We start from the raw sequence: 22,770 nt of genomic DNA, 5'->3' as shown, positions 1-22,770 counted from the left end.
GAAAAAATGGAATCTACTGATGAGAAACGCAAACCTCGTTATCCTTGTCTCATTTGTGACGAAGAGAATTTTACAAGAGACTGCCCTCATCGCGCTGAGGTTGCAAAAATTTTCAAAGGTTCTCAAACGCCTGTTGTTTTGAAGGATCCTTTTCCTAGTCAAGACAGTAAGATGATAGGTTCTTCCTCAAATGCCTCAGAAGAACCCATAATGATGATGTCCCATGTTAGGATTGCGACACGATCGCAAGATTATGGAAGTAAAAGTCCTATTGGTGGTAAGGAAGCAGAATATTCTAATTCAAACCCATAAACTTCAACTCTCGGTTCCGATCTGCTACAGATCGAGAAGCCTAACCTAGACTTAGTAATCAAACTGCCCGCCAAGGGTATACTTCGAAATTCAGCTTTCAATCCACATGCGAGAGCTGCTCAGAACTATAACATTGTTGAAGATTTAGCCATTTCACCTTCAGCAATGTCGGCTTTGGAGGTGCTGCAATCATGTCCAGCACAGCATAAATTGCTATTGTCGGCTATAGGAGCTGTTGATATTCAGGACTCGAACCTTATAATTTCTGATTTATAAAATAGTACACCTCGTTTACCTCATCAAATGGCTTTCCAAATTCCAGTGTTAGAAAAAAACATACCTTGCTATAGGACTGTAATTGATGAGGGAGCTTCAACATGTATTATGTCGATCCAGTGTTGGAGATCGCTTTGTTCTCCTACACTTAATCAATCCTCGATGATTCTAAAGGCTTTTGATGTCCGTGGGTTCCATCCTTTTGGAATTCTACAGGATTTACCTATAAGGGTTGAAGGCAAAACTGTTAATCTGGATGTGGAGGTGGTTGATGCCCCTCTAGATTACAACCTTCTCTTGGGTCGTAGTTGGTCTTACGCTATGACTGCTGTTGTTTCATCGGTCTTTCGGCTCATAAAATTTCCTCATAATGGAAAGATCGTAACTATAGACCAGCTAACTTACTTTTCATCCGACCCAACCTCTTCTGAAAGTATCCAGCATGTCGGCAAAACAACTATCCCTTATAAGGATGTTGGAGTAGGATTAGTTAGGATTAGTTAAAGATTCTGGTTTACTGGGAACTTTTTCCTTTCCTCCTCCTAACGTATCACCTTCTACTGCAACCATTCATATGATTGATCAGATACTATTGTTTATGATGATCCTTGGATCGTACATTCCGAATCTGAGATGGATTCATTTGGTGATGCTATGCCTTTGAGTCCCTGTGAAATTGCGTATCAGGCCGTATAGTCGTTTTCTGACCCTTCTTCAACTGAAATTGACTTAATGAATGTGGTCCATGAAGAATCACTTTCAACATCAAACTCAGATTCAAAAACATTTTCCGAACTTGTTCATACGGATGAGCAAATTCATGAAATTTTGTGTGTTGAAGATTTACCATGGGAAGATCTTCATCATAGATCTTCGTTCTTACCTGAGATTGATCATTTTGAAAATGATTTTTCATCTATTTTTACGACTGATTATGTCAAGGAACCTCAGAATCCATTGGAAAATCCTGATTCTGAGTTAAATTTGGGAAATATTTCTCAAATTGTTCCTATTGACATTTCAGTTAAGCCTGGAATTGTTGAAAACATTCATATAGGTGCCTCTTGTACGGAAGATGAATTTCAAACATATAAGGCCCTATTTCAAGAATTCTGAGACGTTTTTGCCTGGTCATATGAAGAAATGCCAGGAATTGATCCAGCAATTGTTGTTCATGAAATCAAAACTTCCCTGGATGCTAAACCCGTTCAGCAACGTTTGCATCAGATTCACCCGCGAAAAGCTATTGCTATTAAAGCAGAAGTTGAAAAATTACTTAAAGCAAGTTTCATTTATCCAATTCCCTTAACGGATTGGGTATCGAATATTGCTCCTATTAACAAAAAGCAGGGAACAATAAGAATATGTATCGATTATAGGGATATTAATCGAGCCTGTCCAAAAGACAATTATCCAACTCCCTATATCGATCAAATCATTGATGATTGTGCCGGCAGTGAAATATTCTCCTTTATGGATGGTTTTTCCAGTTACAATCAAATAAATATTCTACCTGCTGATCAACCAAAAATGGCTTTCATTTGTCCATGGGGGACATTTGCTTATTTCAAATTACCTTTTGGGCTCAAGAACGTCGGAGCAACTTTTCAAAGAGCCATGTCTTACGCGTTTCATGACATCAAGCACATTGTGCAACCTTATCTCGATGATTTACCTGCTCATTCATTACGTAGAGCCAATCATCTCATTCATTTACGAGCAATCTTTATGAGGTGTAGGCATTATCGAATTAGGTTGAATCCACACAAGTTTGTTTCTGTATAGAAATGGGTCGGTTACTGGGATTTTTTTTTTCGAAAGCCGGCATTCATGTCGATCCCTCGAAGGTTGAAGCTATTGTCAAATTGCCTCCTCCTTCGACTCTTCACCAACTCCAAAGTTTGCAAGGGAAAGCAAACTTTTTACGTCGATTCATTCCTAACTACGCCAAGATAACAAAGGGTTTTACCCGGTTGTTGAAACAGAATACTCCATTCCTTTGGGATGAGATAGCTAACAAATATTTTGATGCACTAAAACACGCGTTGACCCATGCACCGTTATTGCATCCTCCCAACTACAACCAAGACTACTTCTTATATCTTGCCGCCTCTCATTCCACCATCGGAATGGTGTTAGTTCAGGAAGATGAATTCAGTAGTGAACATGTGATTTATTACCTTAGTCGCACTTTGAATCCAACTGAGCTAGAATATTCACATGTGGAGAAATTGGCTTTGGCAGCTGTTCAAGCTGTCCAATGTTTTCGTCATTACATTTTACTATGAAAAACTACTGTAATTTCCGACTGTAACCCTATGATCTATATTTTGACAAAATAATTGCTAGGGGGAAAGTATTCCAAATGGATTGTTATCCTGTAGGAATTTGACTTGGAGTTTGAAAAATCTAAGTCAAAGAAATCTTTAGTTTTTGCGAAGTTGATGTGTGACTTCCCGCGTGCTGATACTGAAACTGTGGCGGAAGAGCCCATTGCGGACAAATCCTTGTTTCTTATCAGCACTCTTGATCCATGGTATGGAGATATCATAGTTTATCTCCAAACCCAATCCTTTCGGCCTGAAATTTCAAGATCAGAGTGTCGGAAAATACGATTCCAATCCCAACAATACAAAATTATTGGAGATACACTTTATCGTCGTGGGGCGGACTCTGTTTTCCGACATTGTTTAACTCATGAGGAAGCTGAAAGGGTTTTATAGAGCATGTGGAGGTCATATGTCTACTTTTCCACAACCCAAAAGATATTGCGCACTGGCTATTTCTGGTCGTCTTTGTTTAAAGATTGTATTAACGCAGTCCGAAAATGCCACAACTGCCAAATTTTTTATCGAAAGATGCGCGCTCCACCTGCTCCTCTCCACCCTATAATTGTCGTCAGTCCTTTTGCGAAATGGGGTATCGATTTTATTACATGTAACCCTCACTCGGCCGGGGGGCATGCATATATCATCCTTGTGGTAGTTTATTTTACCAAGTGGGCCGAGGCGATGCCTACATTTTCGGCAGATGGCAAAACTGCTACGATTTTTGTTTTCAATCATATAATTGCTAGGTTCGGTGTTCCATAAGTGATTATCACTGATCATGGGCGTCATTTTCGAAACATTATGATGACTGAACTAACAGATCAACTTGGCCTGCGTCACGATAGTTCTACTCCATATTACCCACAGGCTAATGGTCTGGTTGAAGCCATTAACAAAGTTCTAGTCATTATGATCTAACGAATCATTGGGATTCATACGTCAAATTGGAATAACATGTTATTTTCAGCGCTTTGGGCGTATCAAACCTCAGTAAAAACATCAACTGGTTTCACTCCTTTCCAACTAGTTTATGGTTTGGAAGCTGTGTTACCCATTGAATGCAAAATCTCGTCATTGCAAATGGCCATAGAATTACTTCCAGCCACTTCCGAAGAGTAGAAACGTTTGTTTTACTTGGCTCAACTAGATGAGAATCGACGTGATGCTGCACTAGCAATCGAAACTCATGCCAAACATATTAAAGCTCATTACGATCGAAATGTTACTCGTAATTTTTCGGAAGGAGACCTAGTCTTACTGTACGATCAAGCAAATGATAAGTTAGGTGCTAGAAAATTCGTACCCATGTGGCATGGTCCTTATGTTGTTAAGCAAAAGCTGGAAAAAGGGGCCTATGAATTGGTAGACTTTGATGGAGTCTCTTTAGGTAAACCCAAAAATCGTCTTTACCTGAAGAGATATTATGCTTAAATCTGGGTGTGGAGATTTTAGTTAGGTTAGTTTTCTTTCTAGACTGGTGTGTTTTAGATTAGAAAAGTGTGCTTAGTTTAGAGAGTATTTTCGTCATTATTCATGCTTATCTTGATTTTACTCTTGATACTGCAGATGTCGATGTCTCTTCAAACGTACATTGGTTTTGCTGATGGTGCTTGTCGTAATACACAGAACATTTCTTCCACAGCTTGGGTTATCTATTCACCCTCTGATGAGTTGGTATCTATGCATGGGGTAAGCCTCAGTCAAACAATGAACAACATTGTAGAGTGTAGTGCAGTGATTGCATTATTATCTGAATCCATTTCATTTGGAATTCGGAATTTTATTGTGAGGTTCGATTCTGAACTCGTTGTATTGCAACTTAATAGAGTTTATGCCATTAGAAATCCAGTGTTATTGAGATTATTTTTGAGAGTTCGTCTCTTGGAATGTGAATTTGACTATATTGAATATCAGCATATTCCAAGATATTTAAATACATTAGCAGATGCAATTGCTTCTCGAATGTTAAGTAGACATTTGCAATAATCAAACAGTAAATTTAAAAACATTCCATAACATGTTTTACAAGATAGCCAGTAATAGTGATATAGCATAGCACAGAAGTGTGTCATATATACATCGTCTTCGATCATAGGTTGAAAAACACCTTATGATCGGCAAAATGATAGTGCAAAAAGCAAACATGTCATATGAGTCTACAACAGGCAATCATCCTATCACTGGTGATGATCACGATAAGAAACCACTGCATGGGCCACCCTACAAAGGAACCTCCTGAAAGGTCCTGGGACCCCAATCACATAGCGCTGTAGCCTAAGATGAATATCATCTATGCTAGTATCTGGAATGTCTGCTGTCAAATGCTCTAGATGGTTTTCCAATTCGGCCAGGGTCTCTGTAGATTCGTCCCGTGGGGCTAGTGCTGGTTCAGCTAGCTGTTTCCTCTCATAAGGCCGGAGAGTGGCTAGTCGCCATGGACCTACATCTACATTTGAAACTTTTACTATCAATTTTTAGACGTTTAAAAAAAAAAAAAAAAAAATAATAATTAGAAAATGTTGAAAATGATTTCACCTGAGTCATCCCATTGCTCTCTTGGTGGAAGAGCCATGTCTGGGTCACCACGATAATCCATCCCAGCATAAGGAAAATCCTGAATAGCAAAAACTTGGTTCTCCAACCACTGAAAATACTCAGGAGGAAATCGAACAACCTTTGAACCCTCCTCAGGATGACGAGCCATAACTGCAACCCAACACATCAGTTTGGGCTCTCAGGGAAGTCCAGCTCCAACAGAAAGATGCTGTGGGACCAACATTCGGACCCCCTCTAGACCAAATCTCACAACCAAGAAACCATATCCAAAGTTTTTCAGTTGTCCGTTCTTTGCTCTAGTTAATTGGCCTTTTACATTAGCCAACACAGCTTCGCACCAATTGAAGACGGTGCCTCGAAAGCAGTCCACTGCCATCCGCATTTGGGATCCGGTGGCCATATGTAGTGCTGCGCTTCCGTAGAGCCTAGTGACAGTAAATGCAATCACTTTGAGTTCAGGATGGGAAATGGTTTTGATATCAATCCCTTTGTCCTTGGTTTGGTCGTGACAAAACTCTAGCCGGAGGCTATCGACAGACTGGCCACCTGGCCTAGTCCCGAATAGAGTCAATTGTTCACCTCTCTTAGGCAAACCAGTCAAAAATTAAATGTCTTCCGGCTCCATTTCGAGCTGGTGGCCACCAATAATGAAACATTGGTCCTGCACATTCCACCTGTCCACCAGCCACTGCAAAAAGTCCACTTGGGCCCTCATGCCAGGTATGGCCCAGAATTTATATAGCCCGCATGCCCTCAAAGCATCTATTGAGGGTTGATGATTTAGTGCGGCAGCATCCACATCTTCGTGCTCCCGTTCCCGCCAGCTAAGCATGATGTATACCCTACATTCAAAGAAAAGGCGGATTAGAACATCTTAAATCAAAGCTTTTGGGTGGAATTTGAAAAATTTAAGTTTGAAAACCTATGCCGTAGGGACTGCACTCTCTAGGTTAGAGACAGTGCGTAGGTCCACACTCTACCTTAACAGCAGGTGCGAGCCACTGACCTTTTTCCTTTTACGAAAAAGTATGGGTCCGCAGGTTTCGCATGCTACACCTGCGGACCCCCGCGCGGGGTCTTTTAACCTAAATATTTCCTAAAAATGAAAATATAAACCTAAAAACAAATTTCAAATGGATGAAATGCAAGAGTAAGGTGATGTGGATTACCTAGAGGTGACGGCGTTCGATTCCAATGGACGGATTTTCCGCAATCTTCACGGGAAGTTTCTTACCAAAAGCTCTCTTTTCTCACTCTGAAGTCAAACGGTAAAAATGAATTTACAAAAGCCCTTTTTATAAGCTTTTTTGAATAAATGAATTTTTAATTTGTTTATTTTTCACTTTAAAGAGGTAACTTTTGAAGCATTTTTATTTATTTTAAACAGGTATGAGTAATGTTTGAGTTTTTGTGCAGAATATCGGATTTTTCAGGCAAAATTGATCATTTTCGACAAAAAACATTAGATTCACCTTTAAGCTCTTTTTTGACTCCTAAAACATGAAAAGATTGCCGAGTTTTTCTTTTTAAGCTCATTAAAACGGAATTAAAAAGACGGTCCACTTACAGCTCTTTTCTGACCATAAAAACATGAAAAGATTGTCGTATTTTTGTCGTTTCAAATTCGATATTAGTTATAAAATGACGTGTCATTGATCGCTTTTTTACTTTTTCGGATCAAAGACACTAATTATGAAAAGTACTCCTTGATTGTAATGATCAAGAGGTTCTCTCAAGTATTATTTTATACTTTTTTCGGGCTTGGGAGAAACAAATTTATGAAAAATGACAACCATGGAGTTTTCTTAAGTTTTTTCAGGCTCCCTAAAATTGAAAAACACCGAGTTTCTCCTATACTAGACTCGTTAAAATTTAACAGTAAAGGACCTTTTCAATTACAAACAGGAATGAACCTCTCCTTCTTAGGGTTCGAATTTAAACTAAGTTGGACTCATCCGAAGGATGAGCTTATAATCAAGCAAATGTTATCCTCCTCAAGCTTGTCAAAAATAAAGAGGTACTTGCCAAAAATGGTGGGGGAAAAGAGAGAAAAATGAACCTGTTTGTTATACTTTGTGTCTCAGAAAAACATTTAACCACTCTTGAACACGACACTTTTTATTCACCTGGGTTGGGAAATCCTTTGCCTAACAGTTTATCAAACCGTATTGAAAGTCTTCAGCCGATTTCTGGGTATTAACTTTGGGTCAATTGTTACCAAACCATCTGCTGTGTCATTATGTGTTCAAGAGTCAGTGCAAATAAACCATTCATCTGCAAAATATCTATCATCCATCTTGACCATCCCTAAGTCAGTCCTTGCAACTATATTTCTTCAAACTTGATTTATGATTTCGTGTTGTGGGCTTGCCTACGACGGATCGCTTTCTATCGACTTCAGCTCATTATCTAGAAAGATGATCTAGAGATCATCAGTACCTTGGGATCTACATGCCTCAATGGCAGGTTTCTCATCTTCAACAATAGGTTGTATCATTGACCTTCAATCGAAGGATTCCGTGACATGTTTGACATCAACACATTTATTCACATTTCATGGATTGTACTGAGTACTTTGAGAGCCATTGACATTAATGGTGGTTTCTCTCACAGTTGTTAACAGTTTACATCATTGACTGGTAATCAAGTGGTTTCTACCATGTTCGACTTCGACACATTCATTCACATGGATAGAATCGTACTATTTCGGGAAGTAGAAATCAAGACCCTGGATCTAGTTTCCACCATCCAAGTTGCGAGGAATTTTGTATTCATTATATAGTGGACTATTCATAAACAGATGGCTGCACCCATACTGTGTCTACATGTGTCTATACTTGTGATGTATTACAAGATCATTCCTATATCAGAGCAGTTTAGTTAGTTTTCTAGTCAGTTTTGATCTGAGTATGGGAATGCCTACCTCAGCGATGATATGATCTCATATATATATTTTGTATTGAATGTTTTTACACATTCCAACCGAGCTCTCCACAAGATGATCCTCGAAATGATAAAGTACTTCACTCTTCTTAGATGATAAATGAAATCCTCATCTACTACATACTTCGGACTTTATGGGGCAATCTGTTACACAAAATATTGTACCCATGACTTTTTGCAGTCAGTGTGAGTCTATCTCATACTGTCCTCCTATGCAAGTATTAAACCTCAGCTCTTCATGTCAAAGCCTTAAAAATAAGAGAAAGTCCTTGAAAAGCTATAAAACTCTGGTTCCGCACTTTCTCTTACCATTACTTGCGGTCCCGCACCCTTTGGTCATGTTACCTGCGGACCTGCCCGCTCTGTCTCTAAAGGAATGGGTGCGGACCCCTGTGAAAGTCAAAAAGGTGCAAGTTTATTCCTAAAAACTCACTTTGGGTTAATTCTAGACGCTTCCAGAAGGAATCTTGACGTGGTTGGTTCGCTCCTAGGTGGTTCATGCATCCCATAACTAAAGGAGCTAACCCCTTGATAGGAGGAGCTTATCCCTTTGAAGGAGGACTTTCTCCCTTTGAAGGTGGACCTAGTAACTTCCCTCCTCTACACTATAAATTGAGGCATTGGGCTGGTTGCTAGGGAGGTTGAAAGCTGAAGATTTTTAAGGGTAAATGTTGTTGGAATTTAGACTTCCTATTTGAGCTTGAGAGGAGAGATTACATACCTTCTGGCTTCTTTGGGAAGAGAGTGAAACTTGTTAAAGTAGAGGAGATTCTTGCTGGACCCTGGGAGGAGCTTGTACAACATCAAGGCACCAAGGTTGTAAAGTTCTTCTTTGATTAAAGTTAATACAATTAGTTTCATTTTTCTCAATAAATTGTCTTCTATGGTTTATTTCATGAATTCCTTGATCATCATGATAAATATGGTTTATCATATTGGCTTTTCAAGCATTATTTGATATGTGTGCCTATTTGTGTTTGCAGATTCTTCGAAAGGGAACTCATTTGGACAAACGGAGCGTGGCTTCCACAAACTAGCACTGGACCCGAGGTAGGCCTAAAACACCTATTAACCTTTATTTATAAATTGCATATTTAGAGAAATATAGAATTTGTTTGGTTTGCTTGTCGCTAGATATCCATAGATACTAGGGAGATCGGTCTTGTCCACAAGAACGATTTATCCGCCCGACATAGATGGATTATAGTGTTGCCATTATGATACATATTTGGCACTATGACACAGGTGTTTTCCTTGATAGCAACTCACACAGATGACAGATCACAGTTCAGGATCATAAAATGAAGAAAGAGAGGTATATGCAGGTTCCCCACTGTCCAAGTTGCGTGTACACATGGGTTCGCAGAACAAAAGGCGCGTACAGCGTACACACGCACTTTCACGCAAAGAAAGGCGCATACATGTTGGAAAACTTAGCTTTGGTCCATGGTATTTGGTCCATGATATTTTGATCCATGGTATTGGTCCAAGGTATCATGTCCGAAGTGTTGACCCTAGGTATTTGGTCCAAGGTATTACTTCTAAGTGGTTTTAGACTATGGTATTGAGTAAGGCCTAGGACTATAAAAGGAGGAGAAGATCATTAGGAAAAGGCACTCATGAATTGAATATCTAATGAAGAGCAAGATCTAGAATATAGATTGTTGGGTTATGGTGCACAACTGGGTTTGAATCAAGGATGAACCTGAGCGCTTGATGATGGATAAGTTCTATTGATGGGTCAAGATCTTAAGGCTTGAAGCGAAGTATCTTTGTGTGAATTTTGATCTTTTATCTAAATCATTGGCGCCTATTGCAATCTGTAAATATGATGATTTGTGTATAACTGATGTTTGGAATTGTTGTAAAGTTTAAATCATCACTTACAGATATGTACGCAGGTTCACTTTAGCAAAAGCGCATATACACGTTGTTTCTGCATATCCAAACGGTGTATACACAGGATTTCCTTGGGAAAACAGCGTATGTACGCAAGTTCGACATATTGAAGTAGTGTATACCTAATAAACTATGATTTAGCTACTTCTGTTTGTTGTTGCAATGTTATGGGTTCTAGCTTGGGTTCTGGTTACTATTACTGTATTCTGGTTACAGCATTCTGAGAAGTGATTCAGTTTTGGTTGGTGCAAAGGAGATTGATTGATGCAGATATATTTGATGTTTTGGTTGATGATGTTGACGAATCTAGTCTGAAAATTTATGAAATGTGGTCCCTGGAAGAAAATAGAAGGTTTACGCCTTCTGTAGGTCAGCACTTGCATACTAGTAAACATGTCAGCTAGTACAAGAGCTAGGGGGTTGTAGCTCCCTTCCAGGAGAAGCTGGAGAATGAGAGAAGGTTGTAGCCTTCTACAGGTTGAAGTATGTGTATTGGTATAAGATTGCACTAGTACAAAAAAATTGTAAAAAGAAGTTTCTTATTAAAATAAGATAGAGACGATTGCAGCGGGTGGTTTTCACCCACATTGGGTTTCCACCTTATATCTTGTGTTCTTGTGTGTGATTTTCTGCTATGTTTTTACTGCACCTAGTTACTGTTTATATGGTTCTGATGCACATCAACATATGATGAATTAACTAAATTATAAGTTTGTAGGGTATATGCTAGTTGCCTTAAATACAGTTGCGTATATACGCAAGTTTCATTAACTGAAGTAGCGTATATGAATCAGATTGTGAAATGAAATATTATTGACTTAATAATACTGATTCACCCCCCCTCTCAGTATTATTTCCAACACTTGGTATCAGAGCCAAGTCCTTCAAAAGAAGCTTGATCGCTTGAAGGAAGATCTATCATCATGAGTAACTACGAAAGAGAGGGATCCATTAGACCACCAATCTTTGATGGGAGAAACTTCATCTATTGAAAGGTAAGACAACAGGCTATCTTCAATCTCTTGGAATAGATGTCTGGGAAATCGTAGAACGAGGATATACATTTCCATCAGCAATTCCTACAGATACGACAGGTAAAAAGCAATATGAAACCAATGCCAAGGCTGTCAATACATTATTGGGGAGTCTGTCACAATCAGAATTTGTCAAAGTTATGCAGCTCAAGACCACCAAATAAATATGGGACAAGATTCTTCTAAGCTATGAAGGAGATGATGAGGTAAAATGTGCAAAACTGAAATCTCTCAGAATTCAATATGAAACTCTCAAAATGCGCAATGATGAAAGTATAGCTAATTACTTCTTACGTATAGATGAGATTGTTAATTTCATGAAGAACTTGGTGAAGAGATAAAAGAAGTTACCTTAGTTGAAAAGCTTTTAAGATCCTTGTCTACTAAGTTTGAATCAAAAGTTTCAGCCATAGAAGAAAAGGAGGATCTTAAGATTATCACTATGACACAGCTACACGGAATCTTAACTGCTTTTGAAATGAGAAAAGGAGGTCCATCAAACATGAGAGAAGCCACATTCAAAGCTTCAGGAAGAGGAGAACTTAATGAATCAAGACATGTTTCAGAAGAAGAGGAAGAAGCAAACTTTGTCAGGAATCTTCAACGGGGTTCTGGAAGATTCAGAGGTAAACTACCTTTCAAATGTTTTGCTTGTGGAAGATTCCATCACTATGTTGCCAAATGTCCTCATAAAGATAAGCTTGATAAAGGTAAGGAATCAGCAAAATGGAATAGAAAACAAAGTGTAAGTAAGAAGAGCTACTATACGCATGAAGATAGCGATGGTTTATCAAATACTAATGAAAATAATAATGACTATAGACTTATGATGGCTTTTGAAGATGACGATTTCTTGGATGCTTTAGATGAAGATAATATTTATGAAGAAATCTCTAAACTCAAAATCTTTTTAGAAGAAAAGAATATGATTATAGATACTCTGACATTCCAACTTGCTGAAAGAGAAAAAACAATGAAAAACTAGAATGTGAAATTGTGGGTCTAAGGAAGGATATTGAGAAAACAAAAGCTCTTAATCTCATATTTGCTAAAGGATCAGAAACTTTATATGAAATTATCAAAGTGCAGCGTTCTCCTCTGATAAATACAGGTCTTGGATATACTGAAGAAGCATCTCAAGCACAAAAGTCGTCTACCTTCACTAAAAGCTATCTTGATGCAACAAAGAGCAGTGAACAATTTGACAATCGTCAGCAAAGGCATAAAGCAGTTCACCAAGTAAATCGGGTTCAACCTACTTCAAGGATGAACAGAAGTTACAACCAACCTCAGGTAAATCATACTCAATTGCATCAAGAATGAATGTCAATGGAAACTACAATCACCAGGTCAGTAGATTCGATAATCACAGAAACTTCTTTAATGGCCAATGCTTTTCATGTCATAACTTTGGGCACAAAGTTGCTCAATGTGTTGCCTACACAACCATCATGACTAGAGAAGCACGAAATCAAAGGAATGTGACAAGGATAATGAAAAGGACCTACAATAACTTTTCGCTTCTTGAAAATGAAATAGAATGCTCTATCTGTAACAACTTTGGTCATGAAGATTCTGAATGCAGGAGTAAATTTCGGGAAACATCAAATCAGACTAATTCTAAATAAGAAGAAACCAATGAAGCACCAGAAGAACAAATGACAATAGAAGAAAAGACTCCATCTAGATATGTTCAGAAAAATCATCCAGAGACTCAAATTTTGGGACAGAAAGAGGCAGGTGTGCAGACAAGAAGAACTATTGCAGAAGCTTCAAGCTATCTAGCATTGCTTTCCTCCATTGAACCTCAAAATTTAAATGAAGCATGCAAAAATGAATGTTGGGTCAAGGCTATGAATGAAGAACTTGAGCAAATTGAAAATAATAATACTTGGGAATTAGTTCCTAGACCTCATGATAAGAATATCATAGGAACCAAATGGATATTGAAAAAAAAGCTGAATGAAAATGGTGAAGTTATCATAAACAAGGCTAGACTTGTTTGTAAAGGATATGCTCAACAAGAAGGTATAGATTTTGAAGAAACTTTTCCACCTGTTGCTAGACTTAAAGCCATAAGAATGTTCCTTGCTCTTTCTAGTTTTCAGAAATTCAAAGTATACCAAATGGATGTAAAATCTCTCTTTCTTAATGGAGACTTAGAAGAAGAAGTATATATTGAGCAACCAGATGGATTCATCCTTGGAAATGATCCAAAACTTGTATGCAGACTCAGAAAAGATCTCTATGGTCTAAAACAAGCTCCAAGAGCTTGGTATTACCGTCTTGACAAATACCTCCATCAACAAGGGTTTTCAAAAGGATCAGCTGATAGCAATCTATATACAAAGATTGATAATGATAAATTGCTTAATACTTGTAGTATATGTTGATGATATCATTTTTGGTAGCCATGAAGAAGCCATGAGTCAAAAATTTTCTTTGGTAATGCAGCAAGAATTTGAAATGTCCCTGCTTGGTGAGCTCACATATTTTCTCGGCCTACAAGTTCAACAAAATAAAGATGGTATTTTTCTATCACAAACCAAGTATCTCAAGCAGATCTTGAAAAAATACGGCATGGAAGAATCCAAACCAGTATGTACCCCCATGGTAACAGGATGTAGTCTTAGCTCAAATGATGAATCAGCAGCAATACATCAACCAACCTATAGATCCATGATTGGCAGTTTGCTTTATCTAACAGGTACCCAACCAAACATCATGCATGTAGTGGGAATAGTTGGAAGATTCCGAGCAAATCCAAAGGAATCACACCTTCAGGAAGTCAAAAGGATCTTAAAATATCTTCAAGGAACTCAGAATTTTGGTTTATGGTATCCTATGGATACAGATCTTACACTTCATGCATATAGAGATGCAGATTGCGCAGGAAGTGTGGATGACAGAAAAAGAACTAGTGGTGGTGCATTCTATATGGGCTCCAGATTATTGTCTTGGTTCAACATGAAACAAAGTTCAATTGCATTATCTACAACTGAAGCAGAATATGTGGCTACTGTATCTTGTTGCACACAACTCCTTTGGATGATGCAAACATTGCAAGACATTCAGATCACATGTACTCCACCCATCTCCATTCTATGTGATAATACAAGTGCAATCAGTATTTCAAAGAATCCAGTCATGCATTCCAAGACCAAGCACATACCCATCAAATATCATTTTCTACGTGAACAAGTGCTTGAACAAAAGGTCAAATTGGAGTATGTTCCCTCCAAAGAATAGGTTGTTGATATATTCACCAAACCACTGCCCAAAGAGACATTTGAATATCTCAGACAGAAGCTGGGAGTAGTTGATGCATCATCTTGCTATTGAAACTTATCTGTTTCAGAGAAAAGTGGTTGTACGCGAGTTTCATGAAGCATATCCACATACATACGTCAGTTTTTGTGGATACAGTCACGTATATGTTGGTTTGAAGAAAAACAGTATATGAAAGGAGTCTGATATGGGTCTAACAGAGATCATCTGGCACAGGTTCAGGGGAAGCATATACTTATAATAATGCATTGTTGGCATTATCTTAGAAGATCTTGGTACAAATTCACAGTTGTTTTTTATTTCAGTGGAACAGGTTCAAGGGGAGATCATGATTGTTGGTCTGGATGGTGATTGACAGACGTTGTTGATGATAGTTGCTGATAACTATCATAGTCTTTGTTAGGGCCTAAATCTACCTCAGGCTAAGAAAGGTAGGATCTAGGGTAACATCAAATCACGCTTAACCTGGTAGCTAGCCCTACCAAGTCGGGAGAGGGCTCTCTCCTTGTCAATCTCAGAAAATATGGTCAATGAAACTTGAGATGACTGATGTAATGACTGATTTTAGGCTAGGTATGTGTACATAGGTGTTTGATTGAATTTGATGATGTTTTGTTGGCTCAAATGTGAAAGGCAGATTTGGGTCCAGGGAATGAGGCTTAGTTTTGCAGAGATCTCTATGGGGCGAGGTAGGAAAATGGTTTGGTACTTCAAATTGAGTGAGATGGAGAGATTTTAGACTAGTGAGGAGTTGAAGAGGGCATGAAAGTCTCATGGATCCTCTTCAATCAGCTAAAAACATAGATAACTAAACAAACCCTAGGTAGAGCACTGCACTTTCAATGTATTCTACCTTTTATCCTTGTTTTATTTAGTTAAGATGAAGCAAAGAAAGATGATGGCATACATAAAACATATCTAAACTTAAAATTATAGAAGAAAACACAATACCAAAGCAAGATGCCACAAGAATCCCATAAAGTGTTGCAAACCCTGGTCTATTCCTTTGCCAAAACTGCTGAAATGAGTATACAATGAAGCTCCAAGCTTTCCCAAAAGTCCAACCATGCTAATGACTGAAAAATTACAAGATATAGGCAACCAAAAATTCATCCTAGCCTCTAGGGGTCGAGCTCATAAGATTAGGAGCTATTCCAACAAAATCTAAACTAAGAACTAAAAAGTAGGCAGTGGAACAGCTTGCCTCTAAAAACTAGGAAATTGATTCATTCAGTTGCAAACTACCTTTCAATGGATGAATCTACATCTATGAGTGAAAATTTAGCATAATTACATCAAAATCCATCATGTCACATTAAATTACATCATGAGTTTGAAAATTAGAAGGAAAAAGTCAAACTATGAGAAAACTAGGTGAAAAACAGAGTTTTGACCCAAAATGAGCAAAATTCCTCTAATGCGTCGCACTAATTTCCCTATGCATACTGCCTTTTTGCAGCTGATTTTGGAGGCCTTCCCGGTGTCCAAATTTGCTCCAAGTGAGCTTGCTGGAAATTTCTACCTGTCTACTTTCCAAAAGAAGTAGAATTTTTTAATTTTACCTCCATTTTCCCCTCCACAATGGAGTTCTCCCAACACTACTTCTTGTGTGTCAAAAAAGGGGCAGAAAGGTCATTTTTGAGGTGTTTTTGACATTTTTGGAAGCTCAAACCTGTCAAAATTTCTTGGCCATTTGGGAGCATGCATTTTTTTTCATGAAAAATCCAAAAATGCTAATTTTTCCTCAAAAGGAGGTCCCCATCAAAAGCGAGCGCCAGGTGGCGCGGCGCATTGGGTAGAAAAGCCTGTTTTTTAAGGCAAAAATTCCAAAATTGCAAAAAGTGTCCCAAATTTTTTGAAATTTGGGCTGAGTGTCCTCCATTAAGTGCTGTGTTGGGCCAAGGAAGCCTTAGCCAAGATCTGAAGTCTATCTTGCTCTTTTCGCCTCCTTGATGCCTTCTTCAACTTGGCTTTCAAATTCCTGATTCTTGCTTTGCACACCATATTTCTTGACAAGTAGTGGTATGCCATGTTTCTCAACATATTTTTCTCATTTTTGGCCTTCTCCAACATCTTCTCCAAGTGGATATTTTCCCTCTCCAACCAAGATTCACGATCAGCATTGATTTCTTGTTCAAGTGTTGTGAGCTTGACTTTCCTCCTTTTGGCAGCTTGCCGGTTTTCTCGTATGTTTCGTAGCTCCATTATGGTTTGCTGATCCTCTAGCTATTTGTTTCTTTGCTCTAGATATTTGATTATCCACTTGGCTCTTTCTAGGTTGAGAGACAAATGTTGAATGTCATCTTGTTGCTCCTGGATGATCTCTCTAAGCTTTGAGCTTTGTGAGCCCAAATCGGTGTCATCATCCTGAATAAGAATAAAATCTGTCTCTTGTCCTCCTGAAGGCCCCTCATCATACAATGGCCACTTTCCCTTGTCCTGTGCCTGCTCTGCTAATGAAAGAAGTGAGACCCCTTCCACCTCGGGTGGAGATAATACTCACTTTGCTGCTACAAACAACCTTCTAGTGCCCTTTTGGTAGGTGACAAACACTGGCACACTAGCAATTTGTGTCTCATGAATCTCCTGCCGATGTGAAGGTCCACCTGTCTCATGAAAAGCTGCTGGAGGTACTTGAAGACTTGTGAAGACTTCATGTGAAATGAAATCCTCCCATGATATGTTCTATAAACCAAGCTGATGCATGACCACAATCTTGATTACTGCAAAATGATATATGCTGTTATACTGCTGCTGAGGAGTCTTCCTATGCACTAAGGTGGTCATCTTCTCAATGTTCCAGCAAATAAAGTAGGGGAGATTCATCATTCTCACCCTAGTGAAGTGCATCAACAATCTGATATGATAGGCATACAGGCGAGAAAACCGGCCCTCACAGCTGAAATACTTAATTATGAGTTTCATCAAGGGAGCATATGAGTCTTTCAGATACCGGAAGGGAAAAAATCTGCTGAGATGTCTCTGATAACCAGCCTTGATGTAAGGCTCATAATGTTCTCTATCAATCTGCTACCTTTTATTCCACTGCTCACCGACATTGGGAATGCCAGTTGCTAGAGAAATAGACTCCGGTGTCAAGGTGAATGTCACACCTGCTAGAGTGACTTGGCCATTATGAAGATGGAGCACAAACAACCTAGCCAACTCATGATGGTATTGGACTCTCTCTACCATCTCACAGAACTGATAACAAGATTGGTGTTGAAAGCATGTGACAGCAAGAGGGCAGGCCTGCAGCTCGGCAAGTGAAGTAGGCTCCTCTCGTATATGTTTACCACCCTTGTGAGGTCTCCTTGGTGCATGCATTTCTCTAGGAGAATCACTGAGTATCTCCTCATCTTGGTCATAGGAAGGATCAGATTCCATGTTTGCCAATGTGTGAGTTTTCTTGATGAGTATGAAGAGATTAATGGTGTTTTTAGTTTTCTGCTACCAAGGATGAGAATGTATGAGGGATTGTGAAGGGAAAGTGTATGAGGGGTTTTGGGAATGTTTTTGACAAGTTTTTTGGGAAATATGGGGTTTAGGGAATAGTATGTAGGCTTAGGGACAACAATTAGGGTTTAGGAATTTGTAACTAGGGTTTGGGATAGTGGGAGTTAGGGATATGGGTTTAGTGAATTTAGGGATATGGGAGTTAGGGAATGAGTTAATGAAACTAGAAAATAAATTAAGGAATCAAAGAGTGAGGGAATGATAGAGTGGACTTGGCAGCAAAAACACAAATTGTAAACCCTAAGCAATTGTTTTTGAGCAAAAATTGCAAGGAGGTAGGGTTTGAGTTTTATCTCATTAAATCACCATAAAATTTAAGAGAAACTCATTCACTGGTAGTGGAAGAATGCTTGACTTACTTGCACACCTGAGGATTGAGTGAATTTTGAAATATGGGAGAGTTTGTGGGTGAAAACTGGCTTGAAACCTAATGCGTCGCGCCACAAACCCAATGTGTTGCGCCACTTCAATGCGCTACACCTGTGTATTTTTTGCACTATGGAGGGCGGCCCAATGTGCCGCGCTAGCTCTATGCACCGCACCCACGGCCCAATGTGCCACGCCCCTGAAACTTGCACAGTTTGCTGCATTTTTGCTCTTTTTCTCCAACACAGTCTTTCTCTTGCTTAGTCCTTCTCCTTTAGATGCAAATGAGCTCTTTGAACATGAAAAATGATTTATATACAAGAGATTTTAGTTTTTCACTCATAAAACCCACTTTTGTAATGTTTGCATTTTGACTTACTTTTCAAACTCTATTTTTGGTCAGTTTACTTTATTTTTGCCTTTGATGAACTGAATGATTTTGACTTTTTGTTTGCCTTGCAGGGGATGGAGTTGCTGAAGCTTGGCAAGGTGACCAAGGTTGCCATTGAAGTTATTTACATATGAAAGAATTGAAATTACATCAAATTTATACATAAAAACATAAAATACTCTGTTTTTCCTCAAAACAAGGTTTTGAGGAAAAATCAATCACTGAGTGAGTGATTATGGAAATTATTGTTGCTGGAACTTTATTTGACCTCCTCATGTGCCTGTTGACTATCACTAAGCATTTTGAGACCTTATTGACGAAAACCCTAAACCTAATGAGACCTAAAACCCTAAAAATGACTTTTACAGATTTAAAGACAAAAATTGACTGCAGATGATCTAGATGAATGAAAATGGGCCAGCACATGAGGGAAAATGTATAATAAGCCACTACCGTCAAATGATCCATGATCCTAATGGAATGCAGTTGATCGGGTGAGACACCTAACATGAAATGCAACAAGAGAATTTGATCACTGACGGAGGGATGAAGATACCGACACTAACAGTCTTGTTTTAGATATTTGGTCTCTATGTCATGTATATATTTTATTGTCAAGGTCATGAAATGACCTATCTTGTTTCCCCATTGTGCATGGGATGGATGATGTAATGTTCTTGTTTTGACATGTATAAACACTTGGTATAAACCCACTTGTTTGGGTGGATGAGTCAAAATTGATATATCCCCACTTAGTTGAGAGATGGATGTATGTATGAGTCATTTGTGATAGGAAGGTCATCTTTTTGTAGACCTTGCTTATATTCAGGGGGAGCATGGACAGAACGCTTCAGCATATAAGAGAATTATGCATGTACTCAAGGGGAGCATTACCCTTTGCCCTTGATGACAAAGGGAGAGAGTGACTTGGGGTTGCCATTAAGTCCAAAAGGGGATATTTTTGGCATTATGATATAGATTTGGCACTATGACACAGGTGTTGTCCTTGATGGCAACTCACACAGATGATAGATCACAGTTTAGGATCATAGAATGAAGAAAGAGAGGTATACACAGGTTCCCCACTGTCCAAGTCATGTGTACACGCAGGTTCGCAGAATAAAAGGCGTGTACAATGTACACACGCACTTTCACGCAAAGAAAGGCGTGTACTTGTTGGAAAACTTAGCTTTGGTCTGTGGTATTTGGTCCATGATATTTTGATCCATGGTATTGGTCCAAGGTATCCTGTCTGAAGTGTTGACCCCAGGTATTTGGTCCAAGGTATCCTGTCTGAAGTGTTGACCCCAGGTATTTGGTCCAAGGTATTACTTCTAAGTGGTTTTAGACCATGGTATTGAGTAAGGCCTAAGACTATAAAAGGAGGAGAATATCATTAGGAAAAGGCACTCATGAATCGAACATCTAATGAAGAGCAAGATCTAGAATACAGATTATTGGGTTATGGTGCACAGCTGGATCTGAATCAAGGATGAACCTGAGCGCTTGATGAAGGATAAGTTCTATTGATGGGTCAAGATCTTAAGGCTTGAAGAGAAGTATCTTTTTGTAGTTTTGATCTTTTATCTGAATAATTGGTGCCTGTTGTAATCTGTAAAGATGATGATCTGGGTATAACTGATGTCTAGAATTGTTGTAAAGTTTAAATCATGACTTACAGATATGTACGCAGGTACACTTTAGCAAAAACGCGTATACACGCTGGTTCTGTATATCCAAACAGCGTATACGCGGGATAGCCTTGGGAAAACAATGTATGTACACAGGTTCGACATATTGAAGTAGCGTATACCTTATAAACTATGCTTTAGCTACTTCTGTTTGTTGTTGCATTGTTCTAGGTTCTAGCTTGGGTTCTGGTTACTGTTATTGTATTCTGGTTACAACATTCTGAGAAGTGATTCAGTTTTGGTTGGTGCAAAGGAGATTGATTGATGCAGATATATTTGATGTTTTAATTGATGATGTTGATGGATCCAGTCTGAAAATTTATGAAACGTGATCCCTCGAAGAAAAGAGAAGGTTGTAGCCTCTTGTAGGTCAGCACCTACGTACTAGTAAACATATCAGCTAGTACAACAGCTAGGGGGTTGTAGCTCCCTTCTAGGAGAAGCTAGAGAACGAGAGAAGGTTGTAGCCTTCTACAGATTGAAGCCTACATACTGGTATAAGATTGCACTAGTACAGAAAAATTGTAAAAAGAAGTTTCTTATTAAAAGAAGATAGAGACGATTGTAGCAGGTGGTTTTCACCCACCTTGGGTTTCCACCTTATATCTTGTTTTCTTGTGTGTGATTGTTTACTCTATTTTTACTGCACCTGGTTACTGTTTATATGGTTCTGATGCACATCAACATATGATGAATTAACTAAATTATAATCTTACAGGGTATACGCTAGTTGCCTCAAATACAGTTGCGTATATACGCAAGTTTCATTAACTGAAGTAGCGTATATGAATCAGATTGTGAAATGAAATATTATTGACTTAATAATACTAATTCACCCCCCTTCTCAGTGTTATTAGAGCCATGAAGGATATGGTTATTGACTAAGTTTCTCAGAGGATGAGCAACACTTTCAGTAGTGGGTGATGATGATGAGCCTCATCATTGGGTAATTAATGGACCTTAATTCACCTCCTAACTTAGTCAAACCAACTATTCTCATAACTTATTGCATACTTTTGATTATATTTTGTTTATGAGATGGGTTAGAGTTGGATATTTTTCTTTGTGGTCTAATATGCATTTAATGTAGGATTAAAGGAGAAAAGAAAGGAATTTTTGCAAAGACCAAGGTCAAAACTTGAATGGGACAAGGGAGATGGATTATAGGAGGTAAATCCTCCTCATTTACTGCCCCTCCATTCGAATATTCCTCCATCAGCTCGGAGTGCAAACAACCAAATCATGAGGACTAGAAGGCAGTCGAGCAAGTGAAAGACAAAGCACCAGTTTATCTCGAGTTTGGGAGCCGAGACTCCCTAATTTTAGGGAAGTCGTTGGAGACTTGATGTATAAGTAGAGAGACCTAGGACCTTAGTAGGATTCAGATTTTCATTGTAAAACTCTACTCTATTTTCGAGCTGCAAGATTTGTGACAGTTCTTTTGATGTAATATGTTGTATTGGTGATAAGAATGAGTTTTGTTTTGAGCCAGCACTGAGTTAACTCAGAGGGCTGAAGTTCTTGGGTTAGGGCCCAACCCTAGTAGCCAAGGATCCTCTTTATTGTACATGTGTTTTTAGTGTAGATTCATAGATTAATAGTTAATTTGATTAGTAGATGCATTTCCATTACAAGTAGTGTATATTAGATTGGTTGTGTGATAGTTTGTTTCCATTTGTGCCTTCTTTCAAGTAGAAAGTTAGCAAGGAGAAAGAGAATCACCACAAGGTTTTTAGCAGGTGCCTTGGCCTCACTTCCTCCCCATGGGACCATGACTTGAGGAAGGGACCCTTCAGGAGCCCCAAAAACACATATTTCTAGTTCTTTTATGAGCTTTGGAGTTTGTTGCCTTTAATTCAATAGTTGGTTAATGTTGCAAGGCATATTTCATTGTCATCTTTTTCCATCTCCATTTCTGCAATAAAATCCCACTCATGCTTTCATTCCCTTCAACAACTTTCTCCATGCATAATATAGGCAGTTGATTCATGTTTTTCTAGTTTATGAAAAATGTATCTTGTTGCATAGTTCTTTTTGGAAGACACACATGTTTTATGCAGAGCAGGTACTTCAGGAGGAGACGAAGACTTCATAACCAACATCCACCTTCCACTTCATCCACCTTATCCATCCCTTGTTTCACCATCACCCTCACTAGTTTTTAATCA

This window comes from Pinus tabuliformis, chromosome 4_2 (genome assembly GCF_031772625.1).
Source record: "Pinus tabuliformis cultivar Carrire ecotype Pingquan chromosome 4_2, CPIR1, whole genome shotgun sequence".
NCBI classification, from domain to species: Eukaryota; Viridiplantae; Streptophyta; class Pinopsida; order Pinales; family Pinaceae; genus Pinus; species Pinus tabuliformis.
This window is presented reverse-complemented; position numbering follows the sequence as displayed.